At 33.7% G+C, this 13,638-nt stretch overlaps 1 long non-coding RNA gene across 8 annotated transcripts in view; it reads right to left on the reverse strand.

Annotated features, from left to right (window-relative positions):
* LOC134557786 (uncharacterized) overlaps positions 1 to 13,638 on the reverse strand; it is a 46,878-nt gene that overhangs the window by 19,856 nt on the left and 13,384 nt on the right. For 4 of the 8 annotated variants that reach the window (XR_010082184.1, XR_010082182.1, XR_010082186.1 and 1 more), the window contains 2 exons: positions 9,964 to 10,035; positions 6,057 to 6,196 (listed from right to left, as the gene is read on the reverse strand). This is a non-coding gene — a long non-coding RNA (uncharacterized LOC134557786). Of the gene's footprint in view, positions 1 to 4,382; positions 4,490 to 6,056; positions 6,197 to 9,963; positions 10,036 to 13,638 lie in introns of all 8 variants that reach the window. The other 4 variants (XR_010082187.1, XR_010082189.1, XR_010082185.1 and 1 more) reach the window with 3 other exon arrangements.

A 13,638-nucleotide genomic window follows, 5' to 3' on the forward strand; every position in this document is an offset into this window, starting at 1 on the left:
TTTAATATAAAGACCATGCCAAAGAAAATGCAAATTCCCAGTTTTGATGTCTATTTTGAGGATCTGAAACAAGGCTTTTAATCAATGTATTATACATCAAATTGATAATGTTAACTTCTGATTATTCAAATGTATGAAATATTCATAAAGAACTGTCCAAACTTTTACATTTCTCAGACTTCTTTTCTCTATTAATTATCATGCCTGGAAGCTTTTTAGTAAAAGCAGCAGCCATCAGCCTGACTGAACCTGACAAGCTAGCAAGGCCCAATTACACTGGCACTCTGTGGCACTTTGATGTACTGGAAACGAAAAGAGATAGGGGCAAATTGTATAGCACATTATGTTAATGACTTGATTTAATCCAGCCACTAAACTTTATGTAGCCTGTTAAAAAAGATGCTAACACTAATTATGCCACTTTAGAAAGGAAAGAAGGGGACAAGCATTTCATACCGACAAAGTGAAGCTCATAAATGTTGTAAATGAAATGAAACAAAATGAAGTAATCTATGATTAATCATACATCATAGACAAGAAGAAAAGAGAAAGAAGCAAGTGGTACAGTTAAGTACTGGAAAATCTGTTAGATACCCTTTATGATCAACATATCTAAGAAATAACCATGAACTGTCTAATTTGCAACATGCAAAAAACCTCAGTATGATCTTAAATGGCTTAAACAGTTTGGCATACAACTCAGATTTAGGGGATAATTAGCATAACAATCTCTAAAAATCACAAGTTTTATTTACAGTGTTTGATTACCAGCAGGATATTTATCTCAAAAGATAAAAGGCAGTGATTTTTAATCTTAAAAAAATACAACTTCAGTAACAATTTTGACATGCTGTATTCTGTAATTAATCCAAGAATTTATATCAACTGATGCATATTTTAAAAATACAATCTGTATCAAATACACTGTTGCTTTAATCCTTCAGAGGTTTTATTGTTTTATCTATCCTTCTTGAACACGCATTTTTATTACCATAGGAACATATCAATGGAGAAAGGTAGAAATTGATGAACCTGAAATGAATCTACACACAAAGTTCTTGCAGAAGTGCTCTTAAATAATTGCAATAAAATAAAATACATGATGACTACAAAATTCAGAACAAGTGTATTATATTTTGACTTAATAGAGATGAGTAGCAATAATTTTAGTTCTCAAAATTACAGGTGAAAATTTTTTAACATTATACATATAAACAATACAATTCCATCTTCCAAAGTACCTTCTGCACCTTTCTGAAGAATACATGAGTGATAGCATTTCTAAACATCTTCTACAGCTTAAAAAAAGAACAGCTATATTTCTCACACAAAGAATTGCTTCTAGTTGCTAGTGGCTTTGTAGGATGTTTCACAGCCTCGAAAAGAGCATTTAAAAAACAATCAAGCTACCTCTAGGATATCACATTGCAGAACATTAAAAACTGTGAAGTCTGATAAGATCTACCAGTACAGCCCTGGTCTTTAAAAGAAGGATAAGAGAGATCAGAAAAGTATTAAATGTTAGAAGTACTGTCAGCAATTTTAAGTACTAGTTTTATATTTTTAACATTGTTCAATCAAGGTTAGATCAAAAAGTATGAAATATTCTTTTTTTTTTTACAGAACTATCCAACTGAAATACTGTTCAAAGTAAATTTTCCAGATTTGTATTAATGTCATCTTATTTTTTATACATGCTCTCATAGCAATTAATTGCTGGTTTTAAGACTAAGTCAAGGGAACATGATTAGTGCACTTGCCCACAAATAGTACTAGAAAAAAGAAGTACACTGAAGTGATTTGATACTGTACATATATAACTTTACTGAAAACTGATGTTAGATACAGAAAAGTTCCTCTTAGAGGGCATTAGGTTTAAAATTTTTTTTAGTCTGGCCAAATAATTGCCATAAACATTCTGACTCAGCTGTTTAATATTCGTGGATAACGGACTTGAAACAATACAGTCATTGCTGTCAGTTTTTATTGCTTCAAGAGCATCACCACCTTGATCTGAAAAACATTAGAAGAACCAGTGTGATTAAACCCTGTTACTGTGGTCCATCTGAGTTTTGCTGAGGAACCTGATAGCAATATAGGTGCTTCAGTAATAAATGAAGAGCAAGTGCCAGGCAAATCTTCTCCCTTGCAGAAGATTAACCCTGCAAATCAATGACCTTTAGAGTCATCTAAACTGTTTTTTTTCTGGTTTAAAAAAAAAAAAAAAAATTAGTAGTGAAGTAGTGTTTCCCAGATGAAAGTTGAGGACTGGAATGATATAAGTCTTGTGATGAATTGAGGTTAGCTTTATACAAGAATATGGCCTGAATTCGTGGATTCCCTCTGACTATGTTTAACACCATGCACACATAAAGATAATGTTTCCTTTTTTTTAGATTAAAAAATAGTCATGTATGCAGGTGGATTATTTCAGAGCATTCTGGGTTTTTTTTCTGTGAAGCAAACTATTTATAAACGCAACAGGGATTCCACATCATGTTTTTCCAATTTTTCCCATGTGTTCTTATGCAGAAGCTGCAAACAAATGTACATGAAGTTTTAGCATTCTGTTTGTGCTTTTACTGTAGACTTGGTATCATGGACTTGGTTTATTTCAATGATAAACAGTTTAAGCTCATAGGTAGAACAGGATGACCTGCCTTTTATAATCTTTAAATAAATCTGCCTCAAACAACTTTAAGTCACGAATATGATAAGACATACTACCCCTCTCTCTGTCTGAAAGGATTTCCAACAGCAGCATTGGCTGTTATCTGCAGACAAAAGGAGCAGATTCATTAAAATAGTCTTTAGAACAGCATAGTTCTAAGGAAGAATATAAAGACATTTAAAATAGAAGCCAGGTTTCCTTTAATATTTTATGAATCTAGGTCAGATACCAGAGTTTTGCATTCAATTATGATACAGTTTCCATTTTGGAAGAAAATAACACCACCATATCCACTACCCAGCTTCAGCTATAAAGTACACCAGAATATAATTTCTGTCATGGAGCTTCTCATAATGAGGCAGCTCCCACTGCTAGTAAGAAATGCTTAAGAAAATGGAAAGAGACACAGATTTATTAACAAAATATAGTTACTTATTCATAAAAACGAATTCTACCTTCTGGTTCCAATTCTTCAGTTATTTCTCTCTTATTTCCAGAAGTAATTGATGTTTGGTCAGCTAACTGCTCCTCTGACAGATGTGAGAGCTTTTCTGTCTCCTGTTAAATTTCTTCAGCCATCTCCACCTTATCATCTGCTAGCCTTTCTTATTTAACCTTGTGTCCCATATGCTACATAAAAAGATAAACTTACAGTCTTTATAACACCCTTTGAATAGTAAAACTTACTGAAGTTCAAAACTTGAAGAGTTATGGTCCATATTCATTGTGCAAAGCCTTTAAACAATGGTATTGCTTATGGAGCACAGGAAACAATGAGAAGTTGTCAACTGCAGTAACAAATAATTGATTCAGTAAAAAGAAATTCTCTAACGAGGTATATTTGTGAAAACATAACTATTATAATCATTTGGTACCTGTCAACATATATACAGCCTCTTAGATTTCCAGATTCATTTATATTTCAGCTCTTTCAGTTCTACAAGACTCAGTTAAAAAACAAAACAAAACAAAGCAAACCTCCAAAAAACCCCGCTCCACTAGTATCTCATTCAGTTAGCAATTTTACAACTAAATTATACAATATTTTTTGTTTCAAAACTGAATTAATATTATATAAAAAAGAATCAGCCCTGTCACACACTACAAACATTCTGTGAGGTAAAATATCTTTAGCACATAACTTACTCCCTTGGTTCCCTCTGAGTTCAATTACATACAATAACACCTCATCAATGGATACAGCATTGCAGGGTTATGCCCAAGATAGAAACTGAGTGCTGACTTAGTGAAGTCAATTGTGTTAAACCCTACAGAAGTGAGGCCTGTTGTGCTGGCACCTCCCTCTGCAGGGCTCATACACCTTAAAATCTGCCACACTTGAAGGACCATCACAGACAGCAAGGCCTGGGCTGATCCCCATCCACACATTTCCAGAATCTTCCAGGTCTAAACGCTGCTTGTTGGGGAACACAAAGGGATTTGATGTGATTTATTCACTGAACTCACAATAGGTACCTCTGAGGCTGACAGGTACCTGCACACACATAGAAACAGGTGCACACATCACATATACTGTGTATGGGAATTGATTATGGTATGCATGTTACTACTTCATTTCCACAGCCAAGTCATTGTTATAATTGTAGTTAACCCTATGGAATTGCTTGGTAAATGTTAAAATGCTCAGTGATTAAATGCTGCTAAACTCTTTTGCACCCTTATCTTAGCATCCACATCTTGGCACACTTACCCCCCTTTGCATTCCTGACTTTAGTATAAATAATTCCAAATTGCTTCTAGTTTGATCTTCCTTTGTATGCTTTAATCTGCGTAGCAAGTGAGCCTTGCCAACAAACTCTGTAAAGTAAAGTTTTCACAAATTCATATTAAATGCTGCTTTTGCCAAAACCTTTGATAATGTTTCCTTAAGCGGCAAAACCACTTGTTCACAGTAACTATTTAGCTATATGCCAAAGTCACTCCATTTATTCATTATTTCTCTCTGCTATATATTGGCAATTTTTAGAAGGAAGGCAAAACAAACTCCACCCAAACAAAGGTAAAATGTGTGGCTCCAGAAGCTGGACTATCATGATCCTTGTGGGTGCCTTCCAACTCAGTAAGTTCTACAACTCTGTGATTCTGTGAATACTCCTGCACTAGCAATGATAGAAAGCTGTAATCAAGACAGCAGGGCTTGAACATCTACACAAGCTGCAGTAACTCAATAGCAATGGAAAGTGCAGCACCCTGGCAATACAGTTTAGAAGTACAAGAAGCTGTGAAGTGCCAATCTGGGGAAAGTAAAGATTGCCACTTAAACATTATGCCCATAGGAAAGACAGAAGATGGAAAGTGTTTAATTTTCCACATTCAGCTTAACCAAATAATAGTACAGCCCGTGATATTTTCATGCTCTGAATATAATTTTAAATTTAGCATTACGTAATCAAGCTGTCAGTAACAACTGCCAATAGGTTATAACTTCATATTAATGTAGCTTAAGATATCTTTATTTATTTTATTATCACTTAAGGCAAATTTTGCAAATGCTGTGGTCAAAGAAAATGTTTAAGTGACCAATTTAGTATTAGATGTGAATAAAGCTACTCAGAATCTTAATGATAAGCACATGAACTGAAGCCATACCCATAAGAAGACTTAATCACAACAAGTTGGTCCACTTCATTCCATTAGAGTGTACACAGAAATACACTTTTTAAAAGTATACATTTGAAGAATCAAGTCTAAAAATATTTAGGTTACTTCTTGCCTGTGCTCTTCTTTTGTAAACTTTATATATTGTCACAGTATATAACACAGTGTTGAGATAAAAAAAGAGATTGCAAAGTCTTAAATATTCACTGAGAAGTTGCCCTGCAGCATGGGAAAAACACATGAAATAATATCTTCAGTAGATTAGAAGAAAAATGCATTATTGTAAATGTACAGAGCTGTAAATAAAAATCAGTGTATACTGAAAATATTAAAAATTTCTGAATTAAGGAAGTTGAAGGACAATTACACATGGCCAAGGGCCCATCTAGGCTTCATGTAACTTTGTACAATAATTAGAATAGTGGCTTACAATTTGAGGGAGACTGTCAGATGGGCCTCTTTTCCATAAGAGCTTTCAGTGTAGAGGAGACAAGAAACATTGAATAAAGAGTAAGCATTACCCAACAGAAGAAGAATAAATACAGCTGAAAAAATATGAGCCTCGTTCAGCATATAATCTGTATTTGGTCAATTTTTGTACTTAATAGCTAGTCATAACCTTAGCATATTGTACAAATGTTCACTTAAAAGACAGCTTTGAAATCACCAGCAATAGAAACTACACTTTTCTGGGCAATATTCCTGAACTTCAACATAGGTATGACCTCACATCTTGAGAAAATATTAGAGTTTTTCAGAAAAATACCTCTTTCTACTTTGATCTTGTCAAGGATTATATTTTTGTCTGCTAAATCAGATTTGATAGCCATCTCTAGTTTAGCAATTTGCAGTTTCATTTGCTGTTCCTTTGATTTCCATTGCTGTTCATGGGTCATACAGAAGACACTGTAATAAAACATATGGCATGTGAAAAACTTTTAGAAATCTGTTTCAACAGAAAATAATAAAGAAAAAAGCTTTTAGTGGCACAGAGACCACTGTCATCATGTCTTAGGAATTAAGTAAACACATGCTGGTCTGCTGCTGTTGAAACCAAGGCGCCTTTCTCAGGCTGCGGTTAAAAAACATGAAAGAGTTTGTGGGATGAGCAAAGGAACTGGCCTTAATTTAGAGCTCCAAAGTCAAAAAGTTGGCAGCATGCAACATTTGTGGGACTAGAAAAGGAATTCAGATGCATATCCCAGAGTAATCCACAACTCCTAACCTCAGCAACTGACAACTAACAAAACCATTCTTTCCGCATACAAAACCTCTTAATGTAGAGAACTGGGATCATCCACCTGATTTCTTTTAAATCTGTGAAACATGCAGAGCATAAAGTCAGTTGCCTGTTCAAAGGAGAATGTTGACCACAAAGTGACAACAGTTTTCTCATACTGTAAAATAACAATGCTGATACTGATTAAGAAGCATATTTAAAGTAATCTTTCTCCTGCTTTAAGAAATATAAAACAGAGGTGGGCCAAGAAATTAGAATAACTTTTTTGCTGTAACACATTATTTACTTGTAAACTACCAATCTCTGTGCAATAAGGATTGCATGGGCACAGAACCAGAACTGCTGAAACCACAACAAAAAGTGTTACTCAGATTAAAACTAAATTAAGTACATTATATAATTTACAGTGTAATTCTCAGCAGGCAATAAGACAAAGCTATGCAATGAGTTTTCATATATATTAGACAGTGAGCAGTATAGTCTTCATATTATTATATTTGCATTCTTATTTACTGGAAAAATGTCGATCTTCACCAAGCGCAAACCAGTTTATTCACTTTTGTAATTAGCAAAAAATCAGTAATTGTAGAGTTTTGTCAACAAAAATGTCAGTTCCTCAACTCTTTGGTGTAGCCTCCTCAGCTAAAAAACTTTGTATTTTATCTACATCTATGTATTAAAAACCTTCTGATATCTATTTATTTATCCACCTATCTCTTCAAGAGATCTATGTAACATGCCTTGATCACAAAACGAGAGGAGAAAGAAATGCTGCAGAAGGGACAGCCCACACAGGTTAACAGACTCTACACACTGACAGAGTTCTGAGTACCTGTGAGTGCATTTATATCTCATATATTTGAAGAATGACTTTAAAATCAAAGAAATAAAATATTATAGCATGACTTGTAAACCCTAAAGTTTATATTCCTGATATGTATTTTTAATTAAAAAGTTGTATATCCCTGTATTTTATCTTTTCCTCATACCATATCTAACCTATGTACACAGTTCTCTAGGCAGAGATCATTTTATAGTGTGACTGTTTTCACAGCACGCATGAACTTAAGCAAAGCTGCTAAGTCCTGCAGTAATACATCCATCAGTCTCTTATAATTTTGAAGGTAATGAGCAGTCAACATAATGCACTGAATACACAACCATTCCAGAGTATTGCAAAGGTGCAGAAGAGACAGTGTGTTCTCTAATTGCTTAGAGTTTGATTGGCTTCCATAAGGAAAGCATAACTCTCTTCAAAACACAAGAAGTTTGTTTGTCAGTTTTCACTTTCCTGAAAATGTTTTCAAGTTTGAATGACCACAACACCCATTTATGTGTGTTTAGGTAAAATTACTTCACATAAGCATGCAGTTGGTATTAGTTCACTTTTTTAGAAGACTGTGCTGGCAGAAAAATCATTAAGCATTATTATGATGTCGTTAAGAATTTAGATGTTTAAATGAAGAACATTTTAGAAGACGGGTTTATCTGAACCCATATAATGCTAATGTTAATGTCAGTTTGAATTGAGTCCACGTGTGTTGCTTTCTTCTTTCGAATTTTAAGATTACATTTACTTGAATTCATGTGGAATTTCTTTCATATTTACTGTATTTCACTGGAGTTGGAGCCATCTGTGTAACTATAATGGTCAACCACATCTGGCACCATTTCCTTTGGAGAGAGTTTAAGCATTGCTATATTTGCATTACAAGGTCATATGAAAACAATTCCTCCAAACCTTTCATACAAATGAATTGTTTTCTTGGATACTGACTAAATAATAAGAGTCAACTGACAAATTCATACTCGTTCTTTGCAAATGTTTCAGATCCAGTTCTGCAGTCTCAGCTTTGGTGAAATTCCCATCAATGTCAAATAAATTTCACAAGAATAACTTTAGCAAAGAATGGGTTTATGCACCTTTGCCTCCACTTTAAAAAAATGGAAAAAAAAAATTAATTAAGTGGCACCTGTGGACACTGGTCTGTCTTCTGCTGGCCCAGGTAAACTCCAGTAAAGTTGCATTGTTCAAACATGCAACCAAAAAAACTGGCCACTAAATGGTGGTTATATAGTCCTTCTCTTTTTAATTTATTGATACCTACACAGTAACATGGAATGCTGAAAAAGGAATCAATGTTTAAATCAGAGCAGATCAAAAGACATTTTAGTAAAAGAAACACCATAGTATGGATTACTGTGCTATAATGGAAGATTATTTTCAATTTCTCTTGTTAAATATCTTTTTAAGTCATCCCTTTATGTTTTTAAGTAGAAGAGGAAATTTCAAGTCAAGATTGTTAAGCTGATTTATTAGTAAGAATTATTTCTCTGAATAAATAATAGAGAATAAACAAATCATCAGAAATATTTATGACATGACCAAATTTTGGGTCCTCACTCCAGTTAAGTGAGAGACAAATGACCAACTTTTCTGTACAAAACTCTAAATATTGTGATTATACAACCGTTGTACCTCATAAGTTAAAAAAAAAAAGTTTTAAGCCATTTGTTCTCACAGTTTTTTACTACTAAAATTTTTAAGTTCACCATAGGCCATATAAAAAGTATGCCAAATATTGTAAGAATAATATGAACAAAGTTTGATATCACTTAATTTATGCTTAGTCAATGGTATTACTTTGATAGACATCACACTGACAAGCCACACAAATTTTAAGAGAAGAAATAATGGATACGAGAAAAGACATCAAGATCTACTTTCTGCAATTATTAGCTATAGGACGTGTCTTATCTTCTAACCCTCTTCAGTGCAAAAGACAACAGAGGTTGACAATAAAGGAAAAGTTCATTGGAAGGTCATTTTTTCATTTAATACATTTGTGGCAACTGACTGTAATTACTTCTTTTCTGTAACAGAGGACTTCTGAATTATATCTTAACAATGTGTTTTCATTTTCTTTTTAAGTACTGCTGATAAAATTTATACAACTTATTATGTATAGGAACTTTGTGAACCTACACAAAAATTGCAAGCAGAATCAGAGGAAGTGAACTGGTAGCCATTAAACAACCAAACCAACCCTCAAAAATAAACACTGGAGAAGCTGTCAAATATCAGACTTTATGTATGTTCATTGAGATGTGATCAAATAAGAGATTTTTGAATTTATGTTCAAAACAAAGTGACTCCTACCTACTTTTAATTACATTTTTTAAGGAGTAATCTACTATTTCATGAGAACTGGAACAAATATGGAAGCTAGTCTGTTCCAACAGAGCCAATGAAATACAGCAGGGCACCTGAGAATTTCCATATTCACAGTCATATGATGAACAGCAGCATGTACACAGTTATATGTGTACAAAAGCACCAAATATGTACACACCCATTACAGCACACAGTATATTAAGATCTACTGAAAAAGGCCCAGAATCAAATTTTCTGTATCCAGAAACCCTAACTTACCTTACACAGCTTATCATAGTTTTTCTTCATGAGTTCATTCTCTTTTTCTGGATTGTTTACTCTGTCCTGTAACTAATATGAAGAGAGAAGTTTCAAGTAATGCACAGCACAAAAGGAAATTTGAATGTGTGAACAGAAATAGCAAATAATGTTTAGGCAGTGTCAGGCTATTATCTGTTCTTTTAACACAACTGTCTCTTAGAAGCTTCATAAGATAAACCCACATGGATTCAGAGTAGGCCTAAAGTCTTTTTCATGCTGTTTAGATGAGGCTGAAAGTAGCATGTTGCAAATGATCAACAGTATCTAATCACATTCTGTCTTATACAAAACAATATAAAAACCTGGAGCATTATATTTTTGAATTCCCTTTTAGTGAGTATCAGTATTAGCCAGGGCATAGCTTTTGCATTGAAAATATTTTTATTGACATTATAGAAACAACACACCCTTGCTTCCAAAACACTCACTACAGTAGGATATGGTTTAAAGACATGAGATACTTAAACAAGAATATCTACTCTCCATGCATTACAACACTTTAAAGGTTTGGTGAAAATATCTGTGAGGTAAACTTGCTTCATGTAAAATACATTTACATTAGGTAAAGCAGCTGGTAAAACTAAATATAAGTTGCTACAAAACGCAAGAAAAATTGAGTAGGTTTTCATGGTCTTATTTTTCATACATTGAAGAAAATGGGGAAGAAACTATTTGATGTTTAGCCCTGTATCTGGACAACTTGTTAGTGATGACAGAACTCTCTCAGAGTCACTAGACAAAGAAACAGAAGCGACTGATTTGAACTCCTGAGTAAGATGTAACACTATACTCCAATTAAACCAGGTTCAAAGAATACTAGAAACTAGCAATATATGATAAATAAATCAAGTATTATGATTGTTTTTCTATTAATAAACCACTTGTTTGGTATCAGAATTTACATGATATCTTACGCTTTAACTTCAAATATTGTTCAAACACCAGTGTTTGGACAGTGTGGCACAGGGATCAGGTGTGGTTCACAATTCTGTGAAATACAAACAGCATTTCAGCCAGAAGATTTTCTTTCAAATAGCATAAAAATATATATAGTACCAGGTCAGTCTTCTAAGTATGTTTGAAAGGTCTAGTCACATCTCCTCCATTGAAACATACCCCAACATTTCTTTTTCCCTTATCTGTATGCACTACCTAAAGTAAAAGATTCTAGCTCTTGCCCACAACCTCACGTCCTCTGCCCCTCCATTTGAAATAGTTACTGATTGCAATTTGTTTTGAAGATGGAACCATTTTAACTGCCCCTCTTTAACCTGTTCATTCAGTTCATCACCTTTTGCTAACGAAGCGCCATGGTTGGTCTTTAAACTCTTTAGGCTCTATGAAAAGGAAGGAATATCCAGAAAAAATAAATTAAATTACACCTAATCGAAAGTCACAACACAGCATATTTCAACAGTGGTGTCCCCTGGCAGTATTTATTATATATATTCCCCATGTGGTCAACAGGAGACACTCTTGATCCAAGACACGGAACACATGGCTGGGGGAAGGTGGCACTCTTGGTGCGCTCAGGAACACTGAACCCTCAGTTCAGTCATGATGAAAGCGACCAAGGAATACATCTGTTCAGCAATTAAAAGATTTTGCTGTGGTTATGGTGGTTAGACATGCTGACCAAAAAACACTGCAGCAGCAAGCAAAAATGAATGTTGACCACAGTTATGGTAATCACAGAGCTTGCCACAGCTCTGTTAACCCTTAATTGTAGATACATAATTGTTTCATAATCCTAACACACTCAGTTCTATTTTCCTACTAGCAGTACTTTAAAAATGGGCTTCTGATTTGTTTTACATTTTCATTTACTTCAATGGATGACATTAAGGCACATTTGACCAATTTTAATATTAAATGAAGAGTGCCAATAGAACTTCTATTTTGAGAATATTAGTTAATACTATAGTGGCTACATTCCACAAATGCTTTAATAAAGCTTCATTCATTAGGAATTTCAATGTAAATCATATTCAAAGTATGACTTGAAACGACAAAGCACAGAAGCCAATCTTCTGTTTAATAAAATCAGTGTATGAAAATTTATGCCAAATATATATGTCTGTGTAGATAGTGCTTAATGATTACATACAGAATAAAGTTAGCTTCAGTTTTTTCAATATACTATTTCAACTATACAATGTAGTTGAACAGAGAGGCTGAATCTGAATCTTGTACAAATTGCTTATAGTTCACTTGAGTCTGAATATACAAGAAACTAATAAAACTCCATTGAATACCAATCACCAACTTGATCTTCAACCTTTCATATCTCACTTCTGAGTTAGAAAATAGAATGGAGAATAAACAGTATTAGCAGTTAGTCTTATTTCACAGAGTTAATAAAGTGTATTGTTCATTAACAATCTTCGGTTTAATAAAATCAGTATATGAAAATTTATGCCAAATAGCTCTTGAAACTGGAGAAATTTTCCTTCCATTGCTGAAAGAGCACTGATTTTCTCAACCAGTTGTTTATGGACCTTGACAATTTTTACATTGTCCCAAATGTTTAGTCTTCCAATTTAAAGAGAAATACATAATGAGCTTAAAAATACAAAATGAATTATCATATTAGTTTTGTTTTGAAAAGTTGAACTCTTTTTGCAAACCAGCCTTCTACAATACCTTTTTCAATCCCAAAAACTGGAGAGAAGAAATAGTGTGTGACACTCAAAATGATTTCTTCTTCTATAACTCACATTACAGAATGCAGATAAATCAGCATGATGATACAGCAGCTTTAATCAATGCATCAACATCTTTGATTATTGTATAAAACAGGACATGACAGAAAAAACCTCCATCCTATATGTAAAGAGATTATTTGTTCTCCATTCACTTTTCACCATCTGAAATATTTGGTGCCAGCAGAATACCATTTTATGGAATTCCCTCTTATAGTTTAACCATATCAAATTCTGCTCATAAAAGAGTCTTAGCAAATTGAAACACCTGAAGGCTTGTACCCAAACATGCTGCAGGTGTATCTTAACTACATGAAAATAATTTAAAATTTATGTAGATATTCTTAGAATTCTACAAGATTTGAGGATAATTTGTATTAATATATATTATTATAAATCCAAATAAATCCTTAACATTTGAAAAGGTATTTTCTCTTCCAATATTTACCAATTTTAAACATATTGGACATACTGTCACAATGCCATGCTGGAGCAAGAGAATGGACTACAAAGCTTACACATCTGTAAACCAGCTGAGTACGTGAAATATTTTCCTTTTATTCTTCAAAATATCAAATGCTATTGTGTTTTGGCATTGCCCAGTTAATTCTCCTTGTACAAAAGATAAACACAGTCACAAATCTGAGATCTTCCTCAAGAAATAGGCCTAACTCAATGCTAAAACTGTCATGTGTCTAAAACATGTTATCTACATAAACTAAAGTTGTGCTGAGTACAGACAGCAGCACTGTCTCATGCTAGCTGTTTAAAAGCTAATGTAGTGGCACGTTTTTATTAATCTTGTTCCACACATCAAACAAAGGGGTCTGATGCCTTCAAAGGCCCTTTCTTTTCCTTTCTTTTTTAAGCAGGGGCCTTTTTTTTCTTTTTAAGTAGAAAAAGGAGCAGATGATAGTGAAATTTATGATGT

Source organism: Prinia subflava, chromosome 13 (genome assembly GCF_021018805.1).
Source record: "Prinia subflava isolate CZ2003 ecotype Zambia chromosome 13, Cam_Psub_1.2, whole genome shotgun sequence".
NCBI lineage: Eukaryota > Metazoa > Chordata > Aves > Passeriformes > Cisticolidae > Prinia > Prinia subflava.